At 39.7% G+C, this 17,266-nt stretch overlaps 1 protein-coding gene across 2 annotated transcripts in view; it reads left to right on the top strand.

Moving 5' to 3' along the window:
- The first annotated feature begins 2,297 nt into the window (after positions 1 to 2,297).
- bmpr1ba (bone morphogenetic protein receptor, type IBa) overlaps positions 2,298 to 17,266 on the top strand; it is a 79,921-nt gene continuing 64,952 nt past the window's right edge. For both annotated transcript variants that reach the window (XM_034692812.1, XM_034692811.1), the window contains exon 1: positions 2,298 to 2,406. The gene's annotated coding sequence lies outside the window, so the exon portion shown is untranslated. The remainder of the gene's footprint in view (positions 2,407 to 17,266) is intronic.

Genomic DNA, 17,266 nt, shown 5'->3' with positions numbered 1-17,266 from the left:
CTGGCCCGCCTTCTTATAAAGCAGGTCAAACATGGATACTATAATTCTCTAAGTAAACTGTATATTTTTGTTTGTTTATAGAGGGGAGACTTGTCTGGTTATACGTGTTTCGTTGTTTGGGTAACTGGGATTTTACTTTTTAGGGACGTGGCGGAATGGATGAGTAGTTTTTTCCTGTGTTTTTATATCGCATTTGACCTCTAACCATCCCAACATGTTTATTAGGCGATATTTACTTTTCATTTTGGCTGAGGGGTACATCTGGTCTTATTTTCCAAACACAAGATCAAATGGCAATGAAGCTATTTTTATTTCACATACTTTTTACTGTATGAGACATATGTGGGTTTGCATTGTGTGCAATGGTAAACATGTGACACCATGTTCAATTCTCACCCTATAACATTATTTCAAGTGTGGTAAGCTGTCTAATAAATGAAGTGCTTTTGACCTCCCAGAGAAATATCCTGTGTTTCTTTGTTTGCTTTCTCTTCTTTCAGTGTAATACTATCTTAGCATACTAAACTTCCTGTATTATTACTTGAGAGAGCACATGGCAGTACAGACGAGCCTTGCTTAAGCAGTGTGAAATGTTGATTGCAACGCGTGTCTCCACCATGCTGAGAAAGGTCAGAGGAGTCAGAGATAGAAACAGAGGTGAAGTGGACACAGAGAGAGAGAGGGAGGAGAGGTGAGGAAAGAGCACAGTGTAGTTTAAGAAATGTGATTAGTATTCAAGAGACAAAGTAACAAACTAAAATGCTCAAACTTGCCTATTTTCCAAGGGTAATGGAAATAGAGAAGACAAGGTTGCCAGAACATATGAAACTCTGTATGATCAAAGAACAGAATGTTTTTGCTGTGGTATTACATTTTGCAGCTAGCATTTAAGAGATAGAAACATATTTTCAGTAAGTTGTCAGACCAATGTGGACAAACAGAATGTAATATGTGTCTTAAAGTTGCAGCTGGATGTAGTTACAGCACTGTTTAGGCTTAAACCTTGCAAATGTTTTGGTCATATGTTATATTTTACATGATGTTATTTTTTTCAGACTTTTTCTAACTTTTCAGGATTTAAACACCCATTTTTAAAAGTAATAGCACATGAGAACTAGAGTACAAATATGACTAGTAATTGCTTTACTTTGGTAATACATAAGGGAACTTTTGATTTTTCTTTTTTCATTGATGGAAGAGTCCACTCAAAATATTTAGTGCCCACATTAAAGGTGCAGGTAATCATTCTGAAGAAAGTTTGTGAATACTTAATCTCAACAGCTTAACAAGTACATCCCAGTATTTGCAAAAGAGTTGGACTGGAATTCGATTTTCCACCTAGAAATTTAAACTGTTTTGCTGCAATATCTAGTCTAAAACAATAGTTACAGCCTATCAAAAACACAATAATCCCTAGTTTTAACCCAGTGATTCTCAAATGGGGGTACTCGTACCCCTAGGGGTAATAGGGAGTACTGCAAGGGATACACGTCAAATAGGGCACTATTTCTAAATTGAGCATATTCATTAATAAAATATATTATTTCCAAAACCACTTGGACCAGAAGGCCTCCGTCTGTCGATGTCAATTGTTCAGCGATTGATCACATACATTTGCATGCTATTAAAAGCGCGACCAGGATGATAACAATGAGCTGGTTTTTGAAAGGCTTCTTGTTTGACAGAAATAAATCGGTGTGCTCCTTGGGCCATCAAAGTTACAGGCTGCCTCAATCTTTAATTATTTCTGAAAAATATTGCACTATGAAAGTATAGAATTAGTTTCATCTTTCACTTCAATGTTATTATGACATTGTAAAACCACATGCATAAATTTATTCATGTTATTTTCCCATATAGCCTACTGAATTTACTGAAATTGTTTTAGAAAGGGGGTACACAAGCCAAAAAAGTTTGAGAACCCCTGTTTTAACCAACACACAATGGCTACTTCCATGGTACTAGGATGAATTATTATTAGTGTATAGCATAAGGCAGGTGGGTATTTTAAGTTGTTCATTATTTATTAGACACTTAGAAGACACTTTGTAGCATGCTGAATCCTTTTGGAGCATGTCTTCATTCAATCACGCCTTTACAGCTAATGCACTCCGTGGCACTTAGCACCCCTCATATAGCTCAGTGAATTTTAGAGGTGCAGAGGCGAGCGTGTTCGCCTGTAGGTGTACGCGTGTGTAAGAGAGAGGGAAGAGAGAGGGAAGAGAGAGGGAAGAGAGAGAGAGAGAGAGAGAGAGAGAGAGAGAGAGAGAGAGAGAGAGAGAGAGAGAGGAGAGAGAGAGAGAGAGAGAGAGAGGAGCTACAACTCTAGCGAGGAACCATACTGATTATAATCCGGAGTACTGTGAGCAACTCTTCCTCTCCATCGGAACAAGACAGTATCCAAAGGTGAGTAATGTGTCAGTAGAGACGTGGTACGTGGTAGCAAATTACTTTTCATGTTTTTTTTTCCATTCGCAAAGTTGTGTGCCATCACCCTGGCAAGTTTGCTAAGTGTTGACAGTGTGCTACACGTGCGGTCGACTTGTTTACTTCAGGTTGCTCGCGAGTCGCGACTGAATCAATTTGGCTCGCTGCGTGGATGCTGCGCCTCGGTGTGCTGAGAGAACTCACAGTGGAAGAACTTAGAAAAATGAAGGCAGGGTAAACCAACGATATTTCCTTTTATTGTTTGAGCGTTAGCCCAACAATCCAGCCTCAACTGTTCAAATGGTATTCCAATAGAAACGTTGTTTTACTGAGTTATGTCAACTCATCATGACTTCATATGGATGCGTTCACGTTTGAGGGCACTGTAAAAAATGATGCTGTTGTACCAATTGAAAAATGTCAGCAATACTCTTAACAGGGTTTGTCGACATGAAGTGTTTTTGATTTGTGAAGAAAAATATGTGTATTTTTATTTTTCTTTTATGAGGTGGTGCGGATTTAATGAACACTATTGTGTCCACATCTGCCTGTGACTATTCAGGGACATTTTTTCACCATTTTTTGTAGAATTCCACCATCACATCAATATCTACTACATGTGCACTCTTGCTTAGGTTAAATTAACTTATTTGTGTCTTTAAAAGTACTTCTATACCTTTCTTTAAACTGATAGTATTTTTATTTTTATTTAGAACTTTTGGATTGTGTTTAAGTTTAGATATTTATTTCCCTTACTGTCTTGTTGTGTCCTTACTGTCTTAAGTACCAGTGTTCCATTCACCACGTCAAATTCCTTGTGTGTGCGAGCTCACTTGGCAATAAAGCTTTCTTGAATCTTGAATATCCTACAACTATGCCTCTAGATGCAGCTTTTCTGGAGTAAGAATTTTAAAGGAACCTAACAGGTTCCTGATGATGTTTTGCATGAACTCTCAGAACTTGCAGATGCAGATATATAAAATGTTTTGTTTTGAATTCTTTGAAGACATCAACATTGCAGTGTCTATGAAGGTATGACTTATAAGATGAGGCATGATGACCCCTTCTATATCCTATATCCCCAGTAGTCCGCCAGTTAATGAACTGATTGACATTCAGAAACATTCTGAAACCCTTTTTGTGTAGCGTCTTTGTATTTGCGAAACACAGTAGAAGCTATGACCCAGGGTTTAGGGTTTGAGCCCCGGTGAAGTGAGCTGCCCTTTTCAAGGACCCAGAAATCATAGAAGAATTAAAATGAACCTCAACACAGCCTCGAGCGCTGAATAACCTACAGCCCAGTATTCCCCATGCACCCCATTTATACACACAGGCATGCACAGAGTATTCAACTCTCCCTCAGAGTCCAGTAACCAGGTCCAGGTGTTTGTCAGTGTGGGTTATGACAAGAGTATATCTGTATGAGTGTGTATGTGTGCATGTGAGCTGTGCACATGTGTGAATGTATATCCAGATGGCATAATACTGTGGCTCCAAATCTTACCTCACCTCATCTGAGGGGTCCGGGGCAGAAACACCAGGGACCCATGCAGGAAAACACTCAGCAAATATGAATGAGAGAAGCAGAGATCCAGATGTGTGTGTTTGTGTGTCTGTGTGTGTGTGTGTGTGTGTGTGTGTGTGTGTGTGTGTGTGTGTGTGTGTGTGTGTGTGTGTGTGTGTCAGTGAGTGCAAGGGAGAGTGTTTGTGTACTGTTTTTCTTGTTTGTCAATCTACTAAGTGAATGCAGTTGTTGAGGCTTCACTGGGAACAGCAGTCCTTTTATAGGTCGGGACCACATCACACAAATCTGAGAAACAGCCACATTCTCAATTGGCTGTATAATTGAGTTTCACAAAGCAGCTGTAAATAGAAAACTTCCCTCATTTGCTTGTCTTCTGTTTGTTTGTGTGTGTGTGTGTGTGTGTGTGTGTGTGTGTGTTTGTGCGGAGAAGAGGGAAAGAGGCTAAGTGAAACACTTAACAGCTTCAGACTCCTCGTGATGTGAGACAAAGTGTCTGACTCTGAAATTCAGATCACACTGCTGGAGCTTAATCTGCAGGCCAAGAATAGCAAGTTTACAGAAAAACAAACTAAATTTCTGTCGGATTGGGGAGAGGATGAGTGGGACACAAAACAAAAAGACGGACTGAAATTAGTGAGAGGGGAACATTTACGCCCAATCAAACAATATTCAGTCTACATATAAACTCATGTCACATCTGTTTGGTTTAATCAAAGTGAGGTTGAGGGGAAAATGAGAAAAGGGATGTCAAAATTGAATATTGATGGACTCTACTAAGTTTGAAGTTACAAAAGTTAAAAGTGTAATGTTCTTAACATTGTTCACCTGATAGTATGTTGACTACATGCCAGTTCCCACTGCCTCAAATGTGTCTTTACATGTATTGGAATCTCAATTATAAAAATGTAAATGCCTTGAACCCAGTTTTTTTCATTATGTCTGTACAGTTCATTAAAGAATCTTACTGTATAACTATATAAAGAACATCAAAGCAAACCTCTTCATGTGAACCTAGACACTTTGCCTTGGTTGTGATTCTCTAATATCCAATCTCCTCAGGTTAGAGATGGTCTTGATAACAACCAAAAAAGATAAGAGCCTGAGGCCTGAGGCCGTCTTCTAAAAGATTTACCTTTCTTTCTTAATAACATTGTCAATGTGATTTATAGGAAAACACTGCCATAAATCTTCCCTGAGTTTTGGAAGAGTCTTGAAAAATTCTTAAAAAGCTTTAAGAGTGGCCAAAGTGTAGAGCCTTAGAGGGGTTTAAAAAAAATAAAAATACTCCATCACATTGATCAGCAAGCGTCAGATATCTGTCCAAAATGTCCTTAAAAGAAGGAGCAACAAACGTAGGGGAGGTTTTGTTTACCTTGCTGATCTGTGTTGTGTCTTGGCTGCTTCCGTCTCCTGCAGCTGTAGCCAGAAAAACAAAAAACATGGTTGAAGACATTTTATGAATCTAATGAAAGCTACAACCGATAACCCTTCTTTAATATCACCGCTGGTACTTCACGATAAAACTTAAATTGCTCAGAGACATTTTCTTCTGTAAGGTGGCAAAGTTCTGAGCTTTTGATAACAGTGTTTCCTTGCAATTGTTTTGATCTCTTCAGTTCCTCATTCCCAGTAAGATCTTCATCAGAAACCGTTCTTGACTAGCATTTTTATCAATGTATGTTTTCATACATTTTTTCTTCATTTGGTCCCTTTGGAACAAACTGAGGCCCTTGAAAGTATTATGACCGCTAATATAAATGAGTGATTATTGTGATTTGTTTAGTTTTTCAATATTTGCTGTAATGTACACCTTTGGATTTTGGGAGATGAAAACTGTGACAGTTGTTCCATGAAGGTACCTCAGCAGAAGTATCATAATAGCGCAGTTGTGCTTATCTTAAAATAAATGCAAATTAACAATTTAAAGCTGTGATGTGGAACTTTTGGTTTTGTTGATTTTGGCGTCCCCCTGTGGTCAAAGCTGTACATCTTATCTCCTTGCTGGTTTTGTCTTGTACAGCTGTGTTTTTAAACAAAAAACTTTTTTTTGTCTTTTACACCTTTATTGATAGAGGAGAGGACAGTGGATAGTGTAGGAAACTGGGAGAGAGTGGGGGAATGACGTGCGAGAAAGAAGTCGCAGGCTGGATTCAAACGCGGGCCACCCGCTATAGGCGCACAACTTAACTAGTAGGCTAAGTCTGCGCCCACCCCTGCTTTGTTTTAAAAGTCAAATGTTTTGTTCATTGAGATTATTTGCTGTGGAAATGTAAAAAAAAAAAAGGGATCATCAGCTACAGATAAACTCCTTTTCTAACACCTACCCTTGCCAGTGGCTTTATACATTGAAAATAACTATAAAATAAATAATTAAGCTTTAAGTTGATGGTATCCCTTGCTTTTGTGGGTCACGAAGAGTCATCTGTATTCATTTCAACCTGTTCCAGAAGCAGCCAAAATCTCCTCATAGGAGCTTTAATAGACCACCTAATACTGCTTCTGCTTACACATGTCTCTGATTCCATTAGCTTAAGCGGAAACATAGGTATTTTAAATATTTGGTTTGAATTCCAAAAAAGCACAAGCGTTTAGAGGGTAAGCTTAACTCAAGTGACTCTACATGTTTTGAAATGTTAGCCCAGGTTGAATAACAAGTGACATGCTTTTAAGCAACACCTGAAGTTGCCATCAGTATGGTACAGACAAATGTAGCACGTTGTGCCAGACAGGCAGGCTCTCCGGCTCTCACATATCAAACACCAGAAATCAAGTAGAATTTGTTCAGATTTATGGAAGGCAGATGTGGACGGATAAATTATTACTCTCTTCACTCACATTTTCACTAAGGTGATGCCATTCCTCATAATCTCTCATTGCATTTAGGTTATAAGCACGTGTTTGCTTTATCTTGACCAAATCTGACTCTGAGCTGTCAGAAGCTCAAGAAATTCAAACAAATGTATCCTTTGATATTCCCTATATACTATATTTATGTGTGAGAGAGATCTTTGTCTTCACACACATGGATCCCATCAGGTCTTCCTCTGTTGTCTTCTGAAGCTGGGATGAGTTAAAAGTTTGACCTTTTTTTAAAATGGGAATTATGATCTGTTGTCTGTTCTGCTTTTGACATGATCAAACCAGTGTGCACTGAGACATGCATGGGCTCAAAGCCCAAACATATTCATCAAGTACAATACTGTTTGTTATGCAGGTATTCACTATATTTATTTCAAATATAACTCACCCAGGATTCACCCAGGAGTAATATCATCTATAACAGTATTAAATTCCAATTAATCTAGTTCTGGTTACAAAGATTAGAACACCTTTACTAGGGATTTCAAACAGATGATGAAGTAGATGTGATTGCCTTTGTTTTTGCAAATCAGCACAGAGGACAGTAAGGACAGTAAGTAGGAATAAGTCCTGTATCAACAGGAACTAAGTAAGGGATAATCTATCCTGAGCAGGTGATTACAAATTAGAATCCTAAAATAGGGAGTTCGCATTGGGGTCTTGCTCACTCTGTCCTGCCTTGCAGACATGATCTTGCTCTCCTTTACCCTATTAGAGACTGTTAGGGCCCAGCAGCTCCTCAGCTCCTCAGGCTGCTCTCACATATGTGCCTGCTAAGGATGGGAATAAAAAACTGGTTCCAGATGAGAACCGGTTCCAACTAGTTTGAGGAAGTAATCATGGTGGACAAAAGACAGGAGCAGTCCAAAGTGTGGCTATTTTGTGCAAAATGATGCTAACAGCACAATGTGCAACGTCTGTGGCTGTGTAGTTTTGAGCAGGGGTTTGTCCAACCAGAATCAAGTCTTTAACACAATTGGGTAATAACTTTATGTAAAAGAATGTGTGCAGTTTTCTTAAGATTCAAGTTAATTTTCTGCATATGATCTTTTTCAGACTGCTCAACTAGTTTTCCAGTCTATACTATTAAAATGATTTTATAAATATACAGTGGTTCATTACTCACTATCCTCAGAACTGTGCTGAAATGACAATATATGCTCTAGCTAAGACATGGTTGTGTCCCAAATTTGTAGGTAAGCATTATTTTCAGGCACGTGATGTTTGTGAGGAAACCATTGTGTTCAATTAAGTGATTAGTGTTTGGTGCATTTGCTTAAAAGTTAAGCTACAGTTAAAAATAGAAAGTGCAGGACAAGAGCCGCAAAGATAAGATCCCATCTGACTGGAACATTTGCCTACAGGCTTGACGTTGCTGTTGATGAGGAAGATGCTGATAGAGGCATAGCCACTGCTGGGATGCAGTGCAAAATATTGATTAGAACAGAATTTTATTGCCTTCAAATTGTTTAAAGCCTATATTTAGTGAAAAATGTGATAGTTTTATGACATGTTGGAAATGCAGGTAGGGCCTTTAGTACCTAGACTTTTCTACTGCAGAGCCATGATGTTGTAATATGTGCAGATGGCATCTTCTTGCTGAAATATACAAATTCTTCCCTAAAAAAGGCTTTGCTCCCAAACCTGTATTTGTCCAGTATTAATGGAGCCTTCTCAGATACCCATGCCATAAGCAGTAGGCACTTATGTATCCCCATACCATCAGAGGAGCTGGCTTTTGATAACAAGCCAGGTGGTCCCTCTGCTCTTTAGAGTGGAGGATGCGGCATCCATTGTTTCCAAAAAGAAATGACCACAGGACAGTTTTTCACTCTGCCTCAATCTTAAATGGACTCACTGACATTTCTGGAATATGTTTATACTGTTTTTTTCTTTGCATGGTACGGTTTGTGTTGATGCTGCAACAAAATGTGTTCCCAGACAATGTTTTTTAAACTTTCCTCGTTGGAGTGGCCTTTTTGAACCCAGTCATATATGCTTTAAATGATTTGCGAAACAACAAATTCTGATTGCATCAACAAACTCTTGTGGAATTTAGGTTGTTGGTAACATATTAGTGTGAGGATTCACAGATGAAGTAGGTCCAGGTTTCTTGACACATTTAAATTGAGCCATTAATTTCCATGCAGTGCTTTTTAGTGGAAGTGGGTGAGCAGGATTAAAAAATTGTGAAAGTGTGTTTTTTAGTTAGCCAGGCTAGTCCCATTGAGATCAGTGATCTCTTTTTCAAAGGAGAACTGTGATGATGTTAGTTGGTGTATGCGTGGTATAACAGATGACGCATGCATGTATCTTTACCTCCCTATCAGTCTTATCATTTGAGGACCAGATCATGCTGCCTCACCATCCCATTATCCTAATCTTCAGCTCCATTACAGTCCTGCTTCCCCTCAGGGTGGACATTCAAACACACAACCTCTCCTGATCTCATGATGGAGTTATTCTGTCCCAGTGCTCTATAATTCACACAGGGTGCACAGTTCAGATACTCCTCCCCCGGTGTTCCCCTTGTTCTTTCCTTTGAATGATGTGACATAGAGTTGGCATCAGCACCTTTTGAAACAATACTTGAAAAGTTCCAGCCCTCTGACAGGGAGATCATAGTAATCAGCAAATTACTATGACGAACTATGTGACTTTAAGTAAAGCTGCTGGCCATAATACTACTGAGAGCAGCATAGGTCGATAATGTAAAATATGTTTAAATTATGATTTATAAGCCTGGCTGGTAGCCCACAGCATCAGTTAAGGCCTGTGTCCCACAGGGCGGATGTTAAAACATACTACCAGCCAGCTTCTGAGCTCATTATTTGGCTGTTTTTTCTAACTTCTCTATAATTCACACAGGTCACACAGCCCAGCCACTCCTCTATAGTTTCATTTCTCTTTGATTTTCAACCTTTGCGCCCCTTGAATCGTCTACATTGTCATTTTCCTTGAATCACCTTGTAATATGTTATGCTATATATTATGCATTATATGTTTTTTATGTACCAAAAACAAACAAACAGTGTATTATTGATAAGAACAGTGCTGCTCACAAACATAAACCAGTTGAGCCCTGAGGATGCTTTCACCCTTGTATGTTTAGCTTTGAACTGTGTGGCTGTTCTCTATTTGGTAGACCCCAACCCTGTCTTCTTGTGTTTGGTTTGGCTCAGTCCACCCTCAAGTAATCACTGGCCCTGCAGTTCACTCTGAGGAAAAAAGAGAAAAAAAAAGAAGCAATGATGGAGTGATGAGTGTGCGAGAGGACTGAGGAGGGAAAGATAACATCTGGATCCACTTTAGGACAATTTCATCCCTCCTGCCCTCCAAACCCGAGACCCCCAATTTTCACGGTGCCTCCTTTTGAGGTGCCATTCCATCAACAAAGGGAGAAATATTTGCCTACGAGCGAGTGTCAATGTTAAGTTTCAGGAAGTGCCCTCATCTCTTAGTCTAGACATCCCTTCATGAGTGAAAACGTTTTTGAAATGTGACTACATACAAAACTGTCGGAACCTTGAAATCAGTCTTATAGGAATGTTTAAATCAAATATGGAAAGACTTTGTAACATAGGCTGAGTCACCAGAGATAAAGCAGCATCATGTGTCAGTTTCCAGGTCTTTTTCATAATGCAAAGAGAGAGAAATTACTTCAAGTTGTAGCTGTGCCAGTTATTAATCCTCCAAGAATGTCTGAGAGGTCAAAGGTCAGACCAAGTGATTGAAAACCCTGACTTCCTGTTTTAAAGATGGACCTTGTGTTTTGCTTCGTATTTTGACATGCCTGAAGTCTCAGAAAAACTGAAAATCTCTCCAGCTATTCTTCCTTTCATTTTTTACACGTTCTTGTATTCAGGCATTTAGCGTGAAGGGGAAAAAGCGGTAAACAGACATAAAGTGTGTCAAATCTGGTCAGTTAAACTGGCAGAGGCAGAGTCCGAAAGGAGTATAATTAGGGGGAAAATAAACTGTAATTAAGTAGTTAAAGGTATTTTTCTGCACCTCACGATGGTATGTAGTTGGTCCTTTGTCTCGTGTCTCTTTTCCTCTCTTTCACCTTCATCACCTTTTTACTGACATGTCCTCAACAGGCATGCATTTAGGTCTAGAATGATAAATGACTTTCTTTGATTTGTGCAGATGTTTCTTTGGCAAAGGATGGCCTTTAATGTGTATAATCAAACTCAGAACCTACTAGTTGTGATTATTCCCTGTCTGTCTCTCTCTCTGTAAAAGCCCTCTATCTGCTGCTGCATATGAACTGTTCTGTCACATCATTGGTGCTCTGCTGGCTGTTATTTTGTCCACATTGCCCATGCAGACACCACCTTCCCACGAGGCATAAATTCATGATGGCCTCGTCAATGTGTTTTCCAAAGTCATTATTCCACAGTAATTAAATCTGAATGCAGCCAAATCAAATTTGACCCCTGACATACTGAATCTGATGCATGTGAAATCAAATCTCAAGGGGGCCTGTTTCTTCACTTACACGTCTTTTAGATTTATACATTTCCATCTCGCAAAGCAATTACAGTGTGAAGCAGGCCTCTGGGAGTCTTTGTGTTGTGTCCTGTGCAACCCTGTAATGATAACTGAATCAGTTTATTGATAAATGCAGCAAGAAGGGAACCTGTTGAGCACTGACATCTGCTGATGAGATGATCATGAAAGAATTGATTAAGATATAGTTTCTTCAGAGACCAAGGATGAGGGCAGTCGTCGGCAAGAAACAGGAAGTAGAAGGATTAAATGAAAGATGAGGATTTAAAACGTATAGATGACATTGTACTTGACAATGTATGTGCTGCTGTTTGAAGACACAATTATGTAATAAAAATAAGAAAAAAAAGAAATGTTAGTGATGTAATGGCATACAGCAAATCATCTCCACCAGATCAAGGGGACTTTGAAATCCACATGAAGAAATTGAACAGAGTCCAAGATACCAGATGTCCTTAACAAACCCCTCTAGATTCCCAGTCAAACACCATCATGTGGATGACTACATATTAAACATCGCACACACACACAGTGACTAGACACATAGTCACCTAACTATGATAGTGTGCAGGGCGCATCACTTTTGAAGCAGTGGTTTACTTCTCCCATGAGAAAGTGCTTTATTTCAAATGCTCATTAAAACGTGCACACAAAGCTTTCTTTGTTACATTTTTTAACTCGCTCTGTAGATTTCCTCAGCTCTCACGCACCGCTATCCTTCTACACACCCCCTCACATGTGCGCTACCAGCATCTCTAGGTTCAGGTTCTTGACCAAACAGGTGTGTGTGGTGTGTGTGGTGTGTGTGGTGTGTGTGGTGTGTGTGGTGTGTGTGTGTGTGTGTGTGTGTGTGTGTGTGTGTGTGTGTGTGCAAGTTTGTGTGTTTGGGAGTGAACCCACAAACTTGCACCACATGCTCACTGGTTTTATATTCAATATGATATGCCAGGAGCAAGGATTTTACAAGTCGAAACCCTTGAACCATGTCCACTCAGCTTCCTGCCAGAAGAAAAAAACAATACCCTGCAGTACTTTGTACCTGCAATGAATTATGTTCCATGGCACACTGATAATACCTTTCTGCTTTGAATACTTCTGCAGATGACACAAGACATGGCAGTTCATCAAATGGCTACTTGAAACTAGCTCCAAGTGAGTCAATCCATATAGGGCCACACTTTAGAACTTCCAACTTTAACACATTTACAGAGGCATTTTTTAAGATTGTCTTTTTTTATTTTCAAATATATATATTTATATCTATATACCTTTTAGGTGGGGCTGCTAGCTTTAGTCAATCCATGTCACATCTTGGCTTTTTCGTGTTCATGCCTTTTTTTGGGAATTCTTCATACAAATATCACACAATTAAGATAGCTTTGCAGTTTATTATCACTAAGAGTCAATTTCGGAGAATGGAATTGTGATATTTTATCATCTATATCAGCCCTATTCAATTAGCGGCCCGTGGGCCACATGCAGCCCGAAAGCAACTGCCGAATGATTGTGACTTGGGTTTGGCAAGAAAAACATCTTTTACCAACACTGACAAGTTCTTACAAAAATTCCAACATTATTACAAACATTGAATGCAACACTTATCGTAACCTATCAACTAACCCATAATGCATTGCGTTGTTGAGAAGGCACGTTTGAAAAGTTAACATTAGAAGTTCTGTACAGGTGAAAATAGCATGTATTTATCTTCCCTAAAACGAAAAATCTTCTAAAAATGTCCGGCCCAGTTTGTGTCCTTAGTCTGAAAATCCGGCCTGACCAAATATTTAATTGAATATCCCTGATCTATATGTTAGCATCAGGGGTGCAGCTCGCTCGGCTAGAAGTGAGGCTTCCACCAAAACTCTTCCCCCTGGTGGCTGGCTGCAGTATTGGTCAAAAACTCTGTCTCCCCCATTCATTTGAATGGGGATGCAGTCAAACTTTAAAAGATAAATACACATCATACGAATGTTTCTCACATCCGTATGCTGTGGTGATATGTATTATTTGACTGTTTTGTGTTCAAGGCCTCTTTTTTCTGAAAAGTTTCTTTTTCGTTAGTTATTAGAGGTTAAAAAACGGGGTTTTACTTCCGGGTTTGCTTTGATTGACAGCTGCCGTAGAGGGGAACTACATAGGATCTTGTGACGCTACACTGTATGGCGGAGCTCGTTACCGTGGCAACACAGAAATTCTGTGGCTTCGCAAACTCTGGCTGCACAATGGCTGCACCCTGGAGCGGGGTTTTTTGGCTCCAGAACCGTACAACGGGAAAAGGCGGAGCAACGCTGTCCATTTTTATTTACAGTCTACGGTAAGCATGTATTAGCCAATGTCTGCACTGTCTTCTTAGCTTGTCCATTGTTTGTCATACAGTGATTTATTTGTCGGGACCTTTGCCTCGGAGCCAGAGTTATTGTTGTCTTTTCTTCTGATGTGGCTGAACATCCGATGTTGCTTCCAAAAACCAAGATGGCTGCAGCCAAAGTTGCTAAAAGCAATGATTGTTGAGAGAGCAGCTAACTTCCTGTTTGCAGTTTATGGTTGAATCTCGTCAGTCTTTAACTAACTTTTTTATCTTTTGGACGCTAGTAATTAGTATACTGCTGTGCTGCATTTTGTATCTCATTTCCACTAAAACACGAAAAGAATGGTAGTCAACTCAGGGTTAATGGATTGCACCAAGTTTGTTATTGGAACCTGTAGGAGTCATTGTGTAGTTGCCAGCGAGCTTACTTATATCAGCAGCAGACGGAGACGCAGACAGTAATCAGGAGGTCAACAGACATCAGCGAGTTTGTCGAATAATTCCCTGTGTTGATTCAGAGAGGCTGACTATTTTAAGGTTCCATTAAGCCATATAAAAATGGTAGGATTTGTCACAAACACTGTAAAACATCCCACGGTATCTTTTTGAAAGCTTACTGACCGACAAGGGCAAATAATTCTCTGTCTGTCCTCTAAATCTTGTTCCTATAAAGCTCTCATGTTCTAACATGACCGGCTGCTGCAGGCTCAGGGATTAATAGTAATGATAGCAGTGCGATGTGATTTCTGCTGCATGTGTCTGCCAATTCTCCTCAGAGGCATCTGTTGCAGGTTTCAGGCACATGTTGTGGGATTAAGGAATTAGCCATAACAAATAACTTCATGCATACACAAACTCTGGCCTGCATGCAGTGAAGTTCACCACACAACATGCCACAATAACAACCCCAGGCCACTGTACACATCCGCACATGCTCCTTCTTTAGTGTTTGTATCTTGTAAGCTTCATCTGAGTTCTTCTCTTCTTTCGTTTTTTTTTCTTAACTCAGTTCATCTCCTCCCTCCTCCATTGTATCCTGGTGACAGTTGTGTTAAAGAAAGAGCATCTTGGTAACAAAGAAAGTTACCTAAATGTCAGGCCTACATTAGCAAAAGATAAGGTAATAGGACGGGGAACTCCAAGTTGTCAGCGGCTCCTTTTCTCTCGTAAGGAAACACAATAAGGAACACTGAGCTTTCCACTGTTGCCACTGGGTTCAGGTTCTAGCTAATCAACGGTGCACACAACCGTGACTGTTCTGTTCCAGGGGACTGCAGATGGGAGGAGGGAGGGAGGGAGGGAGGGAGGGAAGGGGGTGGACAGGATGAGGGTCCTGCCTGAAATAAGCATATGGGTGGACTGGAGGAGAGAAAGAGCGTGTGGTTGCGGGATTCAGGCGTGTTTGTATGACTGTCATTCAGCCCGCTTCACTCTCAAGGGACTTGCATGCGTGTGTGTCAGTTAATTCTATGTGCAGATGAACAAATTATGTCAGTGGTACCAAGTCACTTAATAGAGGAGAGTTAAGTGAGCTGTGTTTCTGAGGTTGTGCTGTAATCACTATCAGATGTTCAGGGAGAGAGAAGAGGAAAGGCTGAGTGTGTGAGACAGAAGGAAGAAAGAAAGAAAGGAAAATAATGGAGGGAAGACAGATAGACTGAGAAACAAAAGTTATATGGCTGCTGTATGCGCATGACAAGGAATTCCCAAATACTTATGAAACAAATGAGCTTATATTACGCCAACAAAACTATTGGCTAATCAATAAAATAACTCACAGTCCCTGTTTTTGTCTACTTGGACCCAGTTATTCCTTCATCATTCCACTTTCTAAGACTTCTTGCATTTCAACAGTTGAAAATGTACCCTTCTCTATCCGTTGCTTACAGATATAACAAGATATGATTCTCAGGGTTTTTCAAATGTATGTCAAATTGGCGCAAAGCAATAATAATAAAAGAAAATAATCTCTGGATCAAACTTCTTTCTGCAATCAATTTTATGCACTTTGTCTGGCTCTTATCATTGAAACAAAGGAGGTCTGACACTCCTCATCACGCCGCTGCTCATTGTGTAAATGTAGAAACTTGTGGGTGGCATGTTTAGTTTATATATAAAGGTGTGTTGCAGCAATTGAGTGTGCAGGCTTTACTCGTATTCAGCAAGGCCATGTCCTAATCATTGTCAGATGGTGGACAGAGTCCTCACGTCTGGAGTCATTTATGAGGCCTGCGGCGGCCTGGAGGGGAAAAGAAGGAGGGAAAAATCCAACCAACGAGGTTGTCCTTTGTTGTCTGAGAACGTGTGAGAAGGAAAGTAGGGAGCAAATGATGGAGAATTAGTGGTCAGCCAAATGGATTTTATATGTAAAGTATGTGTTTTGTTTAGGTTCTATAAATCTTTGTTTTTGGATTGTTACTTGAGTTTACATTGGATCAGTTATTGGATGGAAAATACTTTTTATTTCACTTTTGGCTGGACATAGGTATTCTCTTTGCATCTGAACGTGTTAGATGTTGGTTGTGTTTTAGCAAATCAGGTTTTCCCTTTGACAAGAAGTAGGCAAAAGCAAAACAAACACCCCCAAGAACTAAAATCATGTCTTTTTAAATAAAAAAATAATTTTAATTAAGTGTCAAACTCAATAGGCATTCAGAAGTAAGACTAATCATGTATGTAACCCAATAAATTGGCCAAATTCATTCGATCTGCAGAGTCTCTCTACTTTCAAAAGACAGCTAAAGACCCAGCTCTTTAGGAAGCACTATGCACTTAGCTAGACTGTTCTCCACTGTTGTCCCCAGTGGCAGATCATGTCTTCCAGCTACAGTTGACTCGCACTGTCCTGCTCTACTCTGAGAATTTGTGTTCAGCTCTGGAGTGACCCAGCACTTGGTACTTTGGACATTATTGTGGTGATGTTAATTGTTGATGATGACAATGGAAGGTCTTAAATGGTTTGGTTGCTTCATTGTAGATGTTCCTTATTTTATTTAAAAATAAAAATAAAAATTATAAAAATTCCTTACTTACTTTTGTGCATTGCCTTTACACTGCACTTTGTTACTGTTACTGATCTTGTTTCCTCTTGTCTAGATCTTTGCTTGTGTTGTTCTTGTTCTCGTATGTACGTCGCTTTGGATAAAAGCATCTGCTAAATGACATTGTAACATTGTAACATTGTAACCCACGGAGTGTAAACAGCTTGAATCATGAATACAATTCATCATGAGTTTTGGTGTGAAGGGATCTTGGTGCTGAGAAGCATGTTTTGAACCCTGGCCTTTGTTGGAAAAAGAAAACTTGCACTTTTTGTTTCCTTGATCACTCATTCCAGTTCACACTTGGCTCCTTCAGTGGGAATAATTTCCCTTCGCCAGATTGGTTATTGCTCTAAAACTGTAAAATGTCTGGTGCCAGGAGCTTGACTCAGCTGCATATGTTGTTTGACATCCTGTCATTTAACAACCATGAGAAAAAGAGGCTTAGAAATTAAGCACACACATGAAACAGGAAAACAATCTACTTGACTAAAGTTTACATTCAGTTTTAGGGCTCTAAAAGCTGGCATAAGCAAATATGTGTGCCTCTGCAGGGTGAACTTAACTCAACAGAGGTGGTTGAGGAATGTCAAA

This window comes from Notolabrus celidotus, chromosome 9, assembly GCF_009762535.1.
Source record: "Notolabrus celidotus isolate fNotCel1 chromosome 9, fNotCel1.pri, whole genome shotgun sequence".
Classification (NCBI taxonomy): Eukaryota; Metazoa; Chordata; class Actinopteri; order Labriformes; family Labridae; genus Notolabrus; species Notolabrus celidotus.
Note: the sequence above shows the minus strand (reverse complement) of the source record. Positions and strands in the feature narration are given on the sequence as shown.